Source organism: Somniosus microcephalus, chromosome 1 (assembly GCF_052327205.1).
Source record: "Somniosus microcephalus isolate GS21.2 chromosome 1, FLI_Smic_1.0, whole genome shotgun sequence".
Lineage (NCBI taxonomy): Eukaryota > Metazoa > Chordata > Chondrichthyes > Squaliformes > Somniosidae > Somniosus > Somniosus microcephalus.
In genome coordinates this window covers 393973839-393990498 of record NC_140987.1, presented here as the reverse complement: position 1 = coordinate 393990498, position 16660 = coordinate 393973839, and positions in this window count along the sequence as shown.

The window sequence follows — 16660 nt, the reverse complement described above, 5'->3', positions numbered from 1 at the left end:
ACTGCACACAATACTCAAGATGTGGTCTCACTAAGGCCCTGTACAACTGCAGCAAGACATCCTTGTTCCTGTACTTGAACCCTCTTGTTACGAAGGCCAACATACCATTTGCCTTCTTAACCACCTGCTGCACCTGCATGCTTACCTTCAGCGGCTGGTGCACAAGGACACCGAGGTCTCGTTGCCCTTCCCCTTCTCCCAATCTATTGCCGTTCAGATAATCTGCTTTCCTGTTTTTGACACCAAAGTGGATAACCTCGCATTTATCCACGTTCTATTGCATCTGCCATCCTTCTGCCCAATCACCCAACCTGTCCAAATCATACTGGAGTTTCTCGGCATCCTCTTCACAGCACACAAGCCCACCCAGCTTTGTGTCATCTGCAAACTTGAAGATATTACATCTAGTTCCCTCGTCTAGATCATTAATATATATTGTGAATAGCTGGGGTCCAAGGACCGATCCCTGCGGTACACCACTAGTCACTGCCTGCCACTCGGAAAAAGACCTGTTTATTCCAACTCTTTGCTTTCTGTCTGCCAACCAGTTCTCTATCCAAGTCAATACCTTGCCCCCAATCCCATGTGCCTTAACTTTACACGCTAATCTCTTATGCGGGACCTTATCGAAAGCCTTCTGAAAGTCCAAATACACCACATCCACTGGTTCTCCCTTATCTATTTTACCAGTTACATCCTTAAAAAATTCCAGTTGATTAGTCAAGCACGATTTACCTTTAGTAAATCCATGTTGACTTTGTCCGATCCTGTCACTGTTTTCCAAGTGCTCTGCTATTACATCTTTTATAATGGACTCTAGCATTTTCCCCACTACCGATGTCAGGCTTACCGGTCTATAGTTCACCGTTTTCTCTCTACCACCTTTTTTGAATAGTGGGGTAACATTAGCTACCCTCCAATCCATGGGTACTGTTCCAGAGTCTATCGAATTTTGGAAGATGACCAGCAAGGCATCTACTATTTCTAGGGCCACTTCCTTAAATACCCTAGGATGCAGATTATCAGGCCCTGGGGATTTATCGGCCTTCAATCCCATCAATTTCCCTAACACCATTTCCCTACAAATACTGATTTCTTTCACTTCCTCCCTCTCATTAGACCCTATGTGTCAGGGCGAGGCTGGTTCTGGACCCAAGTGCACACAGACGAGGCGAGAAGCAGGTATGCAGTCTTAAATAAAAGTACTTTACTAGAATCACACAGGTAAACAGTTACAAACATAGGCGCTCAAGACAAGCTACCACTAGGCAACGGCTTGTCAAGACTGAGCACAGAGGGAAGAAACCACAGAACTTAAATACAAGCAAAAACAGGTGAAACCAATAAACCTGATAAAAGGCAGTTAAGTAAACTAGTAACAATTTAGCAAAGGGAAACAAACAAGTGAAGGTGCCATCTAGGGGTTACTGAGGGAACTAACCGGCACCCTCACAGGACCCCCTCCCCTAGGAATGGCTCCTGATGTTCCTCCTGGACGAACAGGGTGGCGACAGCGAAAATCCCTGATGAGTTCAGGATCCAAAATGTCCCGGGCCGGAACCCAGGAATGCTCTTCAGGACCATAACCCTCCCAGTGGACCAGGTATTGAATGCTCCTCCTAACCCGGTGACTATCAAGGAGGCGACGGACAGTGTAGGCTTGCTGACCGTCAATCATGCGGGGGGGGGGCAGGGGAGGAGGTCTGGAAGCAGGAACCAAGGGACTGGTAAGTACCGGCTTGAGGTGAGAGACGTGGGATGTATCTTCATCGACCGAGGAAGGAGGAGCCGGTAGGCCACAGGGTTTACTTTTTCCAAAATCCTAAAAGGTCCGATGAACCGGGGAGCCAACTTGCGGGACTCCACATGGAGCGGAAGATTCCGGGTAGACAGCCAGACCTTCTGTCCGGTCCGGAACCGAGGAGCTGGGTGGCGGTGTCGGTCAGCCTGCACTTTCTGCTGAGAAGAAGCGAGCTGCACAGCAGATCGGACCCTCCTCCAGGTATGGTGGCAGCGTTGGACGAACCCCTGGGCAGCCGGGACTCCTACCTCCCTCTCCTGTTCAGGGAAGAGTGGTGGTTGGAAGCTATATTGACATTCGAAAGGTGAGAGGCCAGTGGAGGAGCTCTGAAGGGTATTGTGTGTGTACTCTGCCCAGACCAGATACTTGCTCCAGGTGGAAGGATTGGAGGACACAAAGCTTCTTAGCACCCTCTCCAGATCTTGGTTGGTTCTCTCAGTCTGGCCGTTAGACTGTGGGTGGAACCCAGAGGAGAGACTGACGGAAGCACCCAGGAGGGAACAAAAAGCCTTCCAGAACCTGGATGAGAACTGGGGACCACGGTCAGAGACGATATCCAGGGGCAAGCCATGGAGGCGGAAGACATGCTGGACAATGAGCTGGGCAGTCTCTTTGGCAGAGGGAAGCTTGACAAGAGGGACGAAGTGAGCAGCCTTGGAAAAGCGATCGACCACAACTCGGATGGTAGTGAATCCCTCAGATGGAGGTAGCCCGGTGATCAAATCCAGGGTGATATGAGACCAGGGACGGCTGGGGATGGGCAAGGGATGCAGGAGACCAAGCGGAGGTTGTTGGGATGTCTTGTTCTGGGCACAGATGGGACAAGCGGAGACAAAGGCCCGGGTGTCGGCTTCAATAGAGGGCCACCAGAACCTCCTCTTAAGGAACTCGAGAGTCCGACGGATCCCAGGATGACCAGTCAATCGAGAAGAGTGGTCCCATTGAAGGACCTGGGCGCGCACCTGACTGGGGACATAAAGGCTATTAGGAGGGCCTCCTCCAGGGTCAGCCTCCTGACGTTGGGCCCCTTGCACCATAGTCTCAATCTCCCATGCGACAGGAGCAACGATGCAGGAACTGAGGATGATAGGTTCCGGGGTCCGGTCCTTTTCCGAGGGGTCAAACTGGCGAGAAAGGGCATCCGGTTTGAGGTTCTTAGACCCTGGGCGGTAAGACAGGAGAAAGTTGAACCGGTTAAAGAAGAGAGCCCACCTGGCCTGCCGAGGGTTGAGGTGCTTGGCGTCCTGGATATATGTCAGATTTTTATGGTCGGTCCAGACGACAAAAGGATGCTCTGCTCCCTCCAACCAGTATCTCCACTCCTCCAAGGCCAACTTAACTGCCAAGAGCTCCCTGTTGCCGACATCGTAGTTACTCTTTGCTGGCTTCAGGCGACGGGAAAAGAAGGCACAGGAATGTAGCTTTTGGTCCTTAGGGGAGCGCTGGGACAGGACAGCCCCGACTCCAATATCCGAGGCATCCACCTCTACGATAAAGGGCAGGGTGGGGTCCGGCTGTACCAGAATGGGAGCAGAGGTGAAATGTTTGAGCTCCTGGAAGGCCCATTCCGCTTCAGAAGACCAACTGAACCGTAAAGACGAGCCCTTGGTCAATGCGGAGAGGGAGGCGGCAATGGAGCTGAAGTTGCGGATGAAGCATCTGTAAAAGTTGGCGAATCCCAGGAACCGCTGAACCTGCTTAACCGACGTGGGATGCGGCCAGTTCAAGACGGCTTGGACCTTGCTAGGATCCATCTGGACGCTTCCACAGGAGATGACGTAGCCCAGGAAGGTGACCTTAGAGACGTGGAATTCACATTTCTCGGATTTGACAAAGACGGTTCTCCAAAAGCCTCTGCAGAACCCGTCTGACGTGTTGGACATGCTGCTGGGGGGACTTTGAGAAGATGAGAATGTCATCCAAATAAACAAACACAAACTGGTTCAGCAGGTCCTGGAGCACGTCATTGACCAGAGCTTGGAAGATAGCAGGAGCATTAGTGAGACCAAAGGGCATGACGAGGTATTCCCAGTGACCACTAGGGGTGATAAAGGCAGTCTTCCATTCATCCCCCTCCCTAATGCGGATCAGGTTGTACGCGTTGCGGAGGTCAAGTTTGGAGAAGATGGTAGCTCCCTGCAGCTGCTCAAACACTGAAGACATCAAAGGGAGAGGATAGCGGTTCTTAATGGTAATTTTGTTAAGCCCCCGATAGTCTATGCAAGGCCTGAGACCACCATCCTTCTTTACAAAAATGAAGCCAGCACCCGCTGGGGAGGTGGAAGGGCGAATGAAACCTGTAGCGAGGGCTTCCTTGATGTATTCTTCCATGGAAACATTCTCGGGGCCAGAGAGAGAGAGTAGAGCCGACCCCGAGGGGGGCTAGTGCCAGGCAGGAGATCAATGGCACAGTCGTAGGACCGGTGTGGGGGGGGGGGGGGTGTAGTGGACCGTCTCTTACTAAACACAGCATGGAGGTCCGAATATTCAGGGGGCACATGAGCAAGGTCCAGCTGATCAGCTGGCTCGGGAGAGGAGGGACGGGGCAGACTAGGGAGGACCTTAAGACATTTGGCTAGACATGAAGGACCCCACTCCAGCACAGTCCCGGTAGTCCAGTCAATGTGAGGGTTGTGACGAGAGAGCCACAGATGTCCAAGAATGAGAGGGAGATCAGGTGAATCAGTAAGGTGAAACTGCAGCAACTCTTGATGTCTCTCCCCTACTTGGACATGTAATACTCCGGTGATATGATGAATACGCCCAGAACCAAGGGGCCTGCCGTCGAGGGCGGTGACTTGTAAAGGCTTGTCAAGGCGGGAGAAAGGAATTTTCAGGCTGCGCACAAGGGTGGCATCGATAAAACAGCCAGCAGCCCCGGAGTCAATAAATGCCTGGAGGTTGTACAGTTGTCCCTCCCAAGAGAGACGAGCGGGAAGCAGGGTTTGGAAGACAGAAGGGGTAGGAGAAGGGATTTGATCTGTCCGTATTTTCCCATTCCTCCTGGCTTTTTCCTGAAGCTCAGGGCATGTGGCTCTGAGATGGCCAGACAGGCCACAGTAAAGACAATGCCCCTCTCAATCTCCTCTGTCTCTCAAACTGGGAGAGCCGAGTTCTGCCGAGTTGCATAGGTTCCTCTTCGGCGCTAACAGGTGGACTCGGGGGTACTTGGAAACTCTTGGTCAGATTCAAAACACCGGAAGATCTCACCTCTGTGGAAGTAGTGAATCTCCTCTCTCTACCATGCTCCCGGAGGCGGTTATTCACTCTGATGGCAAGGGAGATGAGCGTGTCAAGGTCCTCCGGAACATCGCTGGATGTCAGTTCATCTTTGATAGATTCGGAGAGGCCATGAAGAAACGTGGAGAGAAGGGCCTCGGTGTTCCAGCGGCTCTCCGCAGCGAGTGTGCGGAACTCAATGGCGAAGTCGGCTACGCTGCAGTTGCCCTGGCGGAGATTCAAAAGTCTCTTAGCTGCCTCCCGTCCACTCACAGGATGGTCAAAGACTTTGCTCATCTCTTCGACGAAAAGGAGAATGTCCGAGCAGACAAAAGATTGCTGCTCCCAGATAGCGGTAGCCCAGGCGAGAGCTTTTCCCGAGAGTAGTGATATGATGAACGCTACCTTAGAGTGGGGTGATAGGAACATGGAGGGTTGGAGTTCAAAAACTAGGAGGCACTGGGTCAAGAAGCCGTGACACTTGCCCGGATGACCGTCATATCGCTCTGGTGCGGGTAGGCGAGGCTCTCTGTGAGTCTGGAGATTGGCGACCGGTGGGGTAGCACCCAAAGGAACTGACTGAGGAGGAACATCCTGAGCAGAAGCCACAGCGGCTGGGTGTTGAATGGTCTGAGTCCACGTATCTACCTTGTCCAAAATGCTTTGGAGAAGTTGCTCAAGGTGGCCGAGGAAAGCACCTTGATGGGAGAGAATAGAATGAAGTTCCTCCATCACTGCTGGGTCCATACTGGCTCAGTCTTGCTATCAGGGCGAGGCTGGTCCTGGACCCAAGTGCAGACAGACGAGGCGAGAAGCAGGTATGCAGTCTTAAATAAAAGTACTTTACTAGAATCATAAAAGTACTTTACTAGAATCACACAGGTAAACAGTTACAAACATAGGCGCTCAAGACAAGCTACCACTAGGCAACAGCTTGTCAAGACTGAGCACAGAGGGAAGAAACCACAGAACTTAAATACAAGCAAAAACAGGTGAAACCAATAAACCTGATAAAAGGCAGTTAAGTAAACTAGTAACAATTTAGCAAAGGGAAACAAACAAGTGAAGGTGCCATCTAGGGGTTACTGAGGGAACTAACCGGCACCCTCACAGGACCCCCTCCCCAAGGAACGGCTCCTGACGTGTTGCAGCTCTGAGTGGAGAAGGCTGTGCTGGTGCAGAGCTCCTGCTGCTGTGGCGAGAGAGTGTGTGGTTGCCTTGGCCTGGGAGTAGAGTGGAAGGAAGGAGTGACCCCAGGCCACCACTACCAGCAACCTACCTACAACCAACTAACATCATCTACAGAGGTGCCTGGAGAGGGAGGAGTAGAGGACAGCGGAGGAGGCCAGCTTTACAACTGGAGAGGCCTTCCATCACTGCCTCCCATTTGGCCTCCAGCCCAGGAGAGGGAGAGAGGGAGAGAATACCACTCCATTACAACTCAGAAGGAGGGGAGGAGCTGCTGCTGCATCTTTAAACATCTGCAGGTGGGTGTCTTAGTGCATTCCCCCTTAAAGACTTTGCATTCCAGGCGGGGGGAGAAAAGAAGACAGGCCGGAAGCCTGGCCTGGGTTGGCTGGAGCCTGCCCAGGTGAAGCTTGTTTCCAGCGCATCAAGAAGACCTGGTGTGGGCTGAGCCTGGGCTTTTTCCAGCCTGCCCAGGTGAAGACTTCTTCTCCCCCTGCCCGAAGACCTGCTTAAGACTTTGTTTATTCCATCGGGGGAGTGCACCCAGCCGACGCCCACCCACCGACCAACACCTTAAGTGGGGACCCTGCCTTTGCGGCCCCCCCTCCTTCCCATCCCCCTCTTTCTCTCTCTGCCTCTCCAAAAGGCACCTCTTTTATTATTTTTACTAATTACCCATTGAGCAGAGGGAAGGAAGGGCCCCCCTCCCAATTAATACCATCAAGGGGAGAGGCGGGCCAGTTAATTTACACTCCCTCTGCTCTGGGAAAGACATATTACTGAGGCCATTAACATCTTGGGGCCTGTGACTTTTGGGGTGTGTGTAGCTCTTCCTTAAAAACCGCCCCACGATGGCGAGCACTTCTTCGGCGGTGACGGGGCCAGCGATGACCTATGCGGCGGCGGCGGCCAAAGCCTCGGCTGCTCCCGCTGCTGCTGCTGCCCCGTCGCCGTTCCGGTTGATGACGATGAAGCTCGGGGTGAAGAGCTACACCCACCCCAACATGACTATTGAGGCGTGCGTGAAGGCTATGGCCGGGGTTGTCGGCCCTCCGGCCATAGTCACCGCCTCAAAAATGTATGGGAAGGCTGTCTTTTTCCTGGAGTCCGAGCGGGCGGTGGCCCTGGCCATCGCCCAGGGGCTCACCGTGGGCGGGACTTTCCTGCCGGTGGACCCGCTGGAGGCCACCGCGCAGAGGGTTGTCCTGTCAAACGTCCCGCCCTATATCGCCGGTGAGCTCCTCCTCCCCCACCTACGTCAACTTGGGGAGGTGAGGTCGGGGATTTCCCCGATCCCGCTCGGGCTCCGGGAAAGCAGCCTTCGCCATGTCTTCTCCTTCCGGCGCCAAGCCTTCGTCCAGCTGGCGCGGGAGGGGGAGACGGACGGGGCTTTCACGGTCCTCCACGGGGGGACCCCGCACCGCGTCTTCTGGACGGCGGACGGCGTGCGGTGCCACGCCTGTAGGGAGGTGGGGCACGTGCGCAAAAACTGCCCCGCCTCCAAGGCCGCCAAGTCATCTGGCGCGGCCGAGGCTGGCGCCGCCGCCGCTCCTCCCTCCGGGTCTAGCCGCGCCCCCTCCCGAACAAAAGCTAACGGGGCGCGGTCGTCGTCGGAGGCCATCGTCGTCCAGGCCTCCGGCGGGGGGGAGGAGGGAGGTCCGGTCCGAAAGAAGGCGCGGGACAAGACGCGGAACCGTAGGGTGGGTCCCCCCACAGAGGGCGTCCCCCACGATATGGAGCCCCTGACGCCGGAGAGCGTCGCCGCGATAATCGCGGAGTGCGGAGGGGGGGGGGTCCTCGTGGCCGAGCCTGTGGCCGCGACCGCCGAGGTGGTAATGCCAGAACCTGTGGCCGGGCTCGGGCCCGGGGGACCCAAAGAACTCGCTCCTCCAGAAGGAGCAGGGGAGGCCCCTGAAGAAATGGAGGCCTCCCTTTACCCCTCCGCGCTTAAAAGAAGGCGCGACCCCCTGGATGAGGAGGAGGACCGGGAGGAGGAAGGTCCCTCCGGTCAGGGGGAGTCATCGCCCGCCGCGGGCGCTGCGCCCCACCCCACCGCTAACACCATTACGGGCGAACGGCAGGGGTCGCCTGTCCCTGAGGAGGCTGAGGCAGAAGCGTCTGCCCAGCTCGTGCCTCCCGGGGATGGGGACGAGACCCTGCCCGTGGGGGGGGTCGCGGAACAACCCGCGGCGGGAATGGATCCATTGCTGGTGGCTTTGCCCCTCGACGGGTCGGGCGGCCAGGGGACCGGGCCGGGCGAGTCATCTGATGATGAGCTCGCCCAGAGCGGCCCGGACCTTTCCCAGGTGCTGCTCGACTTCGTCGAGGTTTGCCAAAATTTTTCCCCGTCTGATGGGTCGGAGGCCGGGGGCGTTGCGGAGGAGGGCCCTCTGTCTGTGTCTCCGGCGGCGGGCGACTTGGTGGGGGCCGGGCTTTCGTTTTCTCTGGTCTCTCCGGTCGTTCCGGCGCCTGGGGCGGAGGGGGTCTCCGAACCGCCGCCGCCTGCTGGCCCGGCCCCCCTAGAGGAGCCCGGGGGGGAATCCTCCGCTACCGATCCTGGGGGTGGGATCCGGGCGGAGGCGGGGCCGGCTGTCGCGGCCGGGCCGCCCGATGCGCACTGCGTGGCGGACGGTTCGGCCGCCGGTGGCGACCCCCCGGAGGAGGACGGGGACTCGGTGGTGGGGGCGGAGGAAGACTTAGAGTCCATCGCCGACGAGGCGATGGATGACCTCGCGCCCCTCGCCAGGACCCCCCTCGTTCTCATTCCCATCAGGGAGCTCCGGGAATTTGTGGCCACGAGCCAGGGTCGCCACAGGACCCAGCGGGCCCTCGACAGATGGTCGGGGCTGGCGCTGCTCGTCGGGTCAGCCCGCGTCGCCTATAAGACCATGGGTGCGGACGCGGGCGTGAGCCCGTCCGAGCTGTGTCGGTTCCGGGCATTCCTCACCGGGCTGCTAAGGGAGTGGCGGTCGACTAGCGGCCGCCCTCCCTTCCCCCGTTAGGTTTAAGTAGGGGTTGGTTGTGCTTCTGAAATGAAGATAACCATAGCCAGCCTCAACGTCAACGGCAGCAGGGAAGCTAGCCGCAGATTTAATAACTTTTCGGTCCTTCGGGACGGGAAGTATGCGGTGTGCTTCCTGCAAGAAACCCACACCGTTCCGGGAGACGAGGCCACGTGGCTCCTGGAGTGGCAAGGAGGGGTCAACATGAGTCACCTCTCCAGTGTTTCCAGTGGGGTGGCTATCTTGTTGGCCCCGCATTTTCAGCCGGAGATCTTGGGGGTCAAGGAGCTCGTGCCGGGCCGCTTGCTCCAGGTCACCGTTCGCCTGGGGGGTGTGCCGTTCCATCTAGTGAACGTGTACGCCCCCGGGGCCGGTGCGCAGCAAGCGCGCTTCTTTGAAGAAGTGTCCACTCTTTTGGGCTCCATCGACGCGGGCGAGTGCGTCGTCCTCGGGGGGGATTTTAATTGTACCCTCGAGGCGAGGGACCGCACGGGTACCCAGCCGAGCCCGGCGTCGGTGGGGAAGTTGAGGGACCTGGTCGGGTCCCTCGACTTGGTGGACGTCTGGCGTAATCTCCATCCCGACTCCAGCGCCTTCACCTTTGTGAGGTCTGGGGGAGGAGCGTCCAGGATCGACCGCCTCTACATTTCCCGGGCGTACGTCTCCTGCGTTCCGACGGCTTCCGTGCGGCCGGTGCCGTGCACGGACCACCACCTGGTGTGGGCGGAGCTCGTGCCGCCGCGCGCCGGGGGGGGTCCGCGTACTGGCACTTTAACAACCTGCTGCTGGAGGACGCGCGGTTCCGGGATTCGTTCGGTCGGTTCTGGGCTGGCTGGAGAAGGAAGCAGGGGGGCTTCCCCTCCTTGAGGCTATGGTGGGATGTGGGCAAGGCTCACATCCGTCTCTTCTGTCAGGAGTACGCGAAGGGGTCGACCAAGAGGCGGGAGGCCCGGGTCGGGCAGTTGGAGAAGGAGGTGCTCGACCTGGAGTCCCGTCTCGGTCAAGTCGCCGAGGACCCGGCCCTGCGGCTGGCGTACGAAGAGAAGAAGGGCGCGCTGAAGGACCTGCGGCTCGTCTGGTCCCGAGGCGCGTACGTGAGGTCGCGGATCCAGTTCCTGCGGGACCTGGACCGCGGCTCCCCCTTCTTCTACTCGCTGGAAAAAAGACGGGGGGTCCGTAAGCAGCTTTTGGAGCTGCTGGCCGACGACGGATCTCCGGTCTCGGATCCGGAGGAAATCCGCGCGGAGACCCGCGCCTATTACGGGGCTCTGTTCTCTCCGGATCCGTCCAGCGAGGACGCGCGCGGAGTTTTGTGGGAGGACCTGCTGAAGGTCGGCCTGGAGGGCGCCGAAAAATTGGACGCTCCTCTGAGTTTGGAGGAGCTGTCCGGCGCCCTCCGCCAGCTCTCTAGGGGGAAGTCCCCGGGGCTGGACGGGCTGACCGTGGAGTTCCACAGGGCATTCTGGGGCGTCCTGGGGGGCGACTACGTGCGGGTCCTGGGGGAATGTTTGGCGACCGGGGAGATGCCCCTCTCGTGGCGCAGGGCGGTGATCGTCCTGCTGCCTAAGAGGGGTGATCTCCGCCTCCTCAAGAACTGGCGCCCGGTCTCCCTCCTCAGCACGGATTACAAAATCTTTGCCAGGGCCATGTCTGTTCGCCTTGGCACCATGCTGGCCCGCATGATCCATCCCGACCAGTCCTACACGGTCCCGGGCCGGACCATTCACGATAACATCCATCTGGTCCGGGACCTGGTCCACCATTCCCAGAGGGCTGGTCTGTCGGTCGCCTTCCTTTCCCTGGATCAGGAGAAGGCGTTCGACAGGGTGGATCACGAGTATCTTTTCGGGACTCTGCGCGCATTCGGGTTCGGGACGCATTTTGTCGCCCGGATCCGACTTCTGTACGCTGCCGCGGAGTGTCTGATTAAAGTTAACGGGTCCTTGACGGCGCCCCTTCGCTTCGGGAGGGGGGTGCGTCAGGGATGCCCCATGTCCGGCCAGTTATATGCCATTTGCGTGGAGCCTTTCCTGCGCCTCTTGCGGAAGAGGTTGGCGGGATTGGCTCTGCAAGGGCCGGGCGTGGAGGTGGTCCTCTCGGCTTACGCCGATGACGTGCTCCTCGTGGTCACGGATCCCGTTGACTTGCGGAGGATGCGGGAATGCCAGCAGATTTACTCGGACGCATCCTCCGCCAGGATCAACTGGGGGAAATGTTCTGGACTCCTGGTGGGTCAGTGGCAGGTGGACTCTCTGCCGGAGGAGTTCAGGCCCTTCGCCTGGAGTACTACGCACCTCCTCTATTTGGGAGTCTACCTCAGCCCGGCCGAGGACGCCTGGCCGGCGAACTGGCACGAGCTGGAGGCCAAAGTCACCGCTCGCTTAGGACGCTGGACAGGACTGCTCCGAGTGTTGTCCTACAGGGGTCGGGCGTTGGTCATAAACCAACTGCTGGCCGCCATGTTGTGGTACCGGTTGGTTACTCTGATCCCCCCCCCTGCGTTTGTCGCCAGGATACAGAAGAAGTTCGTCGACTTCTTCTGGAACAACAGGAAGCACTGGGTCACAGCCGCGGTTCTGAGTCTCCCGCTTAGGGAGGGCGGTCAGGCGTTGGTGTGCCTCCGCACCCAGGCTGCGACTTTCCGTCTTCGGACGCTGCAGAGATACCTGCTCGTCGAGAATCCTCCAAGATGGTGTGCGCTGGCGACGTATTTTTTCCGCCAGCTGCACGGCCTCAATTACGACACGCAGCTCCTGTTTTTGGAGGTGAGCGGCAGGCGTGAGAGCCTGCGGGAGCTGCCTGTCTTTTACCAGGAACTACTATGGGTTTGGAATCACGTCGCCTCCAGGCGGAGCTCTCCCCCGTCAGGAGCGGCGGCCGTCCTCCGGGAGCCGCTGTTCAGGAACCCGCACCTCCACGTCCGCGAGTTCGGGTGGCTGGCGGAACGCAGGGCTGTGCCTGGCAGGGTGACTAGAGTCGGGGACCTACTCGATGGCGGAGGAGCGGGCTGGATGGCGCCAGAGGAGCTGGCGCGGCGCATGTCATGGGATGACGTCCGGCTCGCGGTCGATGCCATCGGGGCGGTGAAAGCGATGCTGCCCCCCGGCGCCACAAGGTGCGTCGAGGCGGCTCGGGCACGTGGGGAGATCCCGTCCGAGCTTACTCCCGTTCGGATGGAATTCCTTATCGGCGCCTTGCCCCGAGACTCCCCTCGGGGATCGGCGCCTCACAACTTGAGCCGTCTCGAGGAAATACCCTCCGTGCTTTTTCACTCTGCGCGGAGGGGTTTCCTGTACGGGCTGCTCTTGCACACCTTCCACTTTGCCATCTTCGCCTGCCGTCCGGACACGCCGTGGCGTGCCGTTTTACCTCCGGACGGAGGCGGAGGTCCCCAATGGGGGGCTCTCTATGCGGGAGTCCTCCCTTGTTCTATCGGGGATTTGGCCTGGAGGGTGTTGCACAGAGCAGTTCCGTGCAATAGATTTTTAAGTAGGTTTACGGACTCCCAGACCGCCTGTTTGTTTTGCGGTCTGGAGGAGTCCGTCTTTCACGTTTACATGGGGTGTGAGAGGTTGCAGCCCCTCTTCCATTTTTTGAGGGGGCTGCTCCTCAAATTTTGGTTGCACTTCAGTCCCACGCTCCTGATCTACGGTCACCCCGTGCGGAGGGGAGCGGGCGGGTCGGAGGACCTCCTCGTGGGCCTGCTCCTGGGCCTGGCCAAGAAAGCCATCAATTGGTCCTGGCAGTGGGCGGGCGAGGGGGTCGTCCGACCGGATTGCCTCCCCCTCTTCCGTGGCCATGTTCGCGCCCGGGTGGCCCTAGAGATGGAGCACGCGGTGTCCGCCGGCACGCTCGAGCTTTTTCGTGACCGGTGGGCGCCGCGGGGACTGGAGTGCATAATTAATCGGGACGACCAAATTTTAATTTGATTGGTGGAGGGCTATTTAAAAGGGTTATTGGGTTTTTGTCACTTTATGTGTGAACTTGTTGTTTTTGGTCGAATTAAAAGAGAGAAACAAGTAAAGGTGCCATCTAGGGGTTACTGAGGGAACTAACCGACACCCTCACACTATGTTCCCCGACATCTCTGGGAGGTTATTTGTGTCCTCCTCTGTGAAGACAGAACCAAAGTATGTATTTAATTGGTCTGCCATTTCTTTGTTCCCCATTATAAATTCCCCTGATTCTGACTGCAAGGGACCTACGCTTGACTTCACCAATCTTTTTCTCTTCACATATCTATAAAAGCTTTTACAGTCAGTTTTTATGTTCCCTGCAAGCTTACTCTCATACTCTATTTCCCCCCTCTTAATTAATCCCTTTGTCCTCCTTTGCTGAATCGTAAACTGCTCCCAATCCTCAGGTTTGCTGCTTTTTCTGGCCAATTTATATGTCCTCTCCTTGGATCTTATGCTATCCCTAATTTCCCTTGTTAGCCACGGTTGAGTCACCTTTTTTGTTTTATTTTTGTGCCAAACTGGGATGAACAAATTCTGTAGTTCATCCATGCGATCTTTGAATACTTGCCATTGCCTATCCACTGTCAACCCTTTGAGTGACATTCCCCAATCAATCCTACCCAACTCGCGCCTCATACCATCGTAGTTTCCTTTATTTAAATTCAGGACCCTAGTCTCTGAGTCAACTACTTCACTCTCCATCTTAATGAAGAATTCTATCATAACATGTAACAGAAGAGCAGTTTCCCCCCTCGTACATGCTAACCTGGAAAATGACCAAAAGCAATCAACACCTTCACAAAAGCGGACATAACCACAACAAGTTGATCACACAACATAATCCTGAATATAAACCTTATGGCTCATGAAAACAAGGAGTTGGACTAACGTGGCAGCAGAACATGGGCTTGTGATAACTTACAATTTTGATCACTTTTATTGGTTACACAAAAGTGATATTTGCAGCAGTGATGGATTTGGAAATTACTGAACAAAATGTGAATGCTGAAGGCTTGATTTATTTTCTGAAGAGGTCTAGGGCATGTGGATAATTTAGATTTTTGATGCCTGAGTTGGTACATTTTCTGACATGTTGGAGCCTACTGTCATTTAAGTGAAACACATCACTTCAACCTTATTTTCCATTTTGTTTCCAAATCCTGTCAATTCTACAAGTGCAGCAACATGACTGATCCAATAAAGCCAGTTAATACACACACCGGGGAACATCCTCCATTTCTTTAAAAAAAAAAGTGGCTTCATCAAGTCTAGAAAATAACCCTTGACATAAATCAGGAAGTTATTTTGAGGAAAATGAAAGGATTTTAAAAGATGCATTTTAAAAGCTTATGTGTTCTGTAGGCTCCCTTGGGGGACACTAAATGGGGGAAGCTACACGTAACCATGACTCTCAGAAATGAACAACTCATTTAACAAAAAAAATTCTGCCTTGTTCGTGTATGACCAACAATGGGAGAAAGTAAAGTCTGATTGGTTCTTACAGCCCTCAGTTCTGTCTCCAACCAATTGGACTGGGGTGCTAGTAACCTTCAGTTCCCACCCTGCAAAGGGTCTGCTTGATCCTGACAGCTTAAATTGCTGACAGTTGGCATATGTTTCCTGCAGCTTGTAAAGTACTTTGAAATGTCCCTTTGAATGTAATATATGCTATAGAAATATGTTATTGTATCAATGTTAATGAGTTTCTCACCACCGGTAAGGCATTGCCAATATAAAGAAGGTAAAATAAAAACAGAAAATAGTGGAGGCACTCAGCAGGTCAGGCAGCATCTGTAGAGAGAGGATAGTAGGGTAACGTTTCAGTTCAATGACCGTTTGTCAGAAGCGGTTCCACATATGCTGCCTGACCTGCTGAGTATTCCTAGCATTTTCTGTTTTTATTTCAGATTTCCAGCATATGCACTATTTTGTTTGTTGTTATAAGGAAGGTAAACTCAGTGCCTCCAATGTTGCCCAAAGATTCACATATTCATGAATCCCGAGAACTGCTGTCACTGCCATCACACAATATGGGCATGCATCCTATTCCTCCAATGCATCAAATAGGGACCTGTGGCACACTACAAAAAAAAATACACTGGGAAAGCAGTGCTTGTAGGTTGTGGTTCTCTGTGTAAATACTATATTGGCAGCACAAAAACACTTCAAGGAGGCTGAAGCTCGCAAGGGCCGCAATTACTGAAGTTTAATTAAAAAAGACTTAAAGGTATTTTATGGTACTACTATATCAGTGGCCTGGGTGGTCATAATTACTCCGTTTTTTAAACATCCCTGCATCATTCTTTCACAAGGAAGTGATTCAGCAGGCGTTAGCGAGAGAAGGATGTTCACCTGTATTCAAGGCATGAGTGATGCACTGTTCTAGAGGGGTCCAGACTGACCACGTTCCACAGAAATGTGGTGTAATAGTTCGGTACGGCAATGACTATGAAAGCTGGAAGGGAGTTGGAGTCCTGTTCGTACATGTGCTCAGAGGGAGCCGAATGCTCTCGTTAGTAAATGTGCTGGGATAAGGTCAATGTTCTGTCAAGATGACATCTGGGTGCTTTCATTCTTGACAATTTTATTTTAATAGTCATGAATCCACAAGAGAACTGTTTTTCTACTTAGTTTGAAGACAAAAGCAGAGGGATGAACCTCACAGTATTTGATATCGAACTGCATCTAAGCTACGTTTCATGATTGTGTCTGAATCAGGTTTTTGTTTGGAAAGTAACGTGGCACACAGTGGTAGTGACAGTGTAGATTAGTTTTTTGCCTACTCTTAACCCCCATCACTGACTCTAGCAATACTTTAGTGCACAGATCCAAATATCCTTGTACTTAGCTTGCTTCGTATGTCACTTAGTGTAATATTAGGTCTGGTTTGAGCTATTTGGTATTTCTCCATTGTTGAAAAACTGCCTTTTGTGTTATTGAGAATTTCTGACTTGCAAGCCAGTACGGCACAGCAGCTCTCTGTGAGCCACAGCACCATTTTGAAGAGGGAAAGCCAGTCAGAAGAACTGCAAGTCATTTTTGCCACGTTATGTGCAGCCAAAACAATGATTTCTCACAAAGCAAATTATGTCACTGCAACACAAATTGTCATTGAGTCAATGTAATCAGTGGCCTGAAACGTTAACCCTACCTTCCTCTCTCCACAGATGCTGCCTGACCTAATTCTAATTACAGGAATGTTCATTTTTTTAAAAATGAAGCAAAAGTAAATAAGCTCTTCAAATTCCTCAAAATCCGTGTTGCCTGAAGGGACCGCGTCTCCATCTCTTTCTCATCCTTTAAGATCCTCCTTGAAGCTCATCTCTTTGACCAAGCTTTTGGTCACCCTTTATCTCGCCTTTGGCTTTGGTGCACATGTACCTCACATCTCTGGTGCCTTGGAGGGTTATCTATGTACAAGGCGCTATATAAATGCAAGTTGTTGTTGATGCTAAACCATATAGACCAGGTTTGATTCCTGGTCTGGGTTG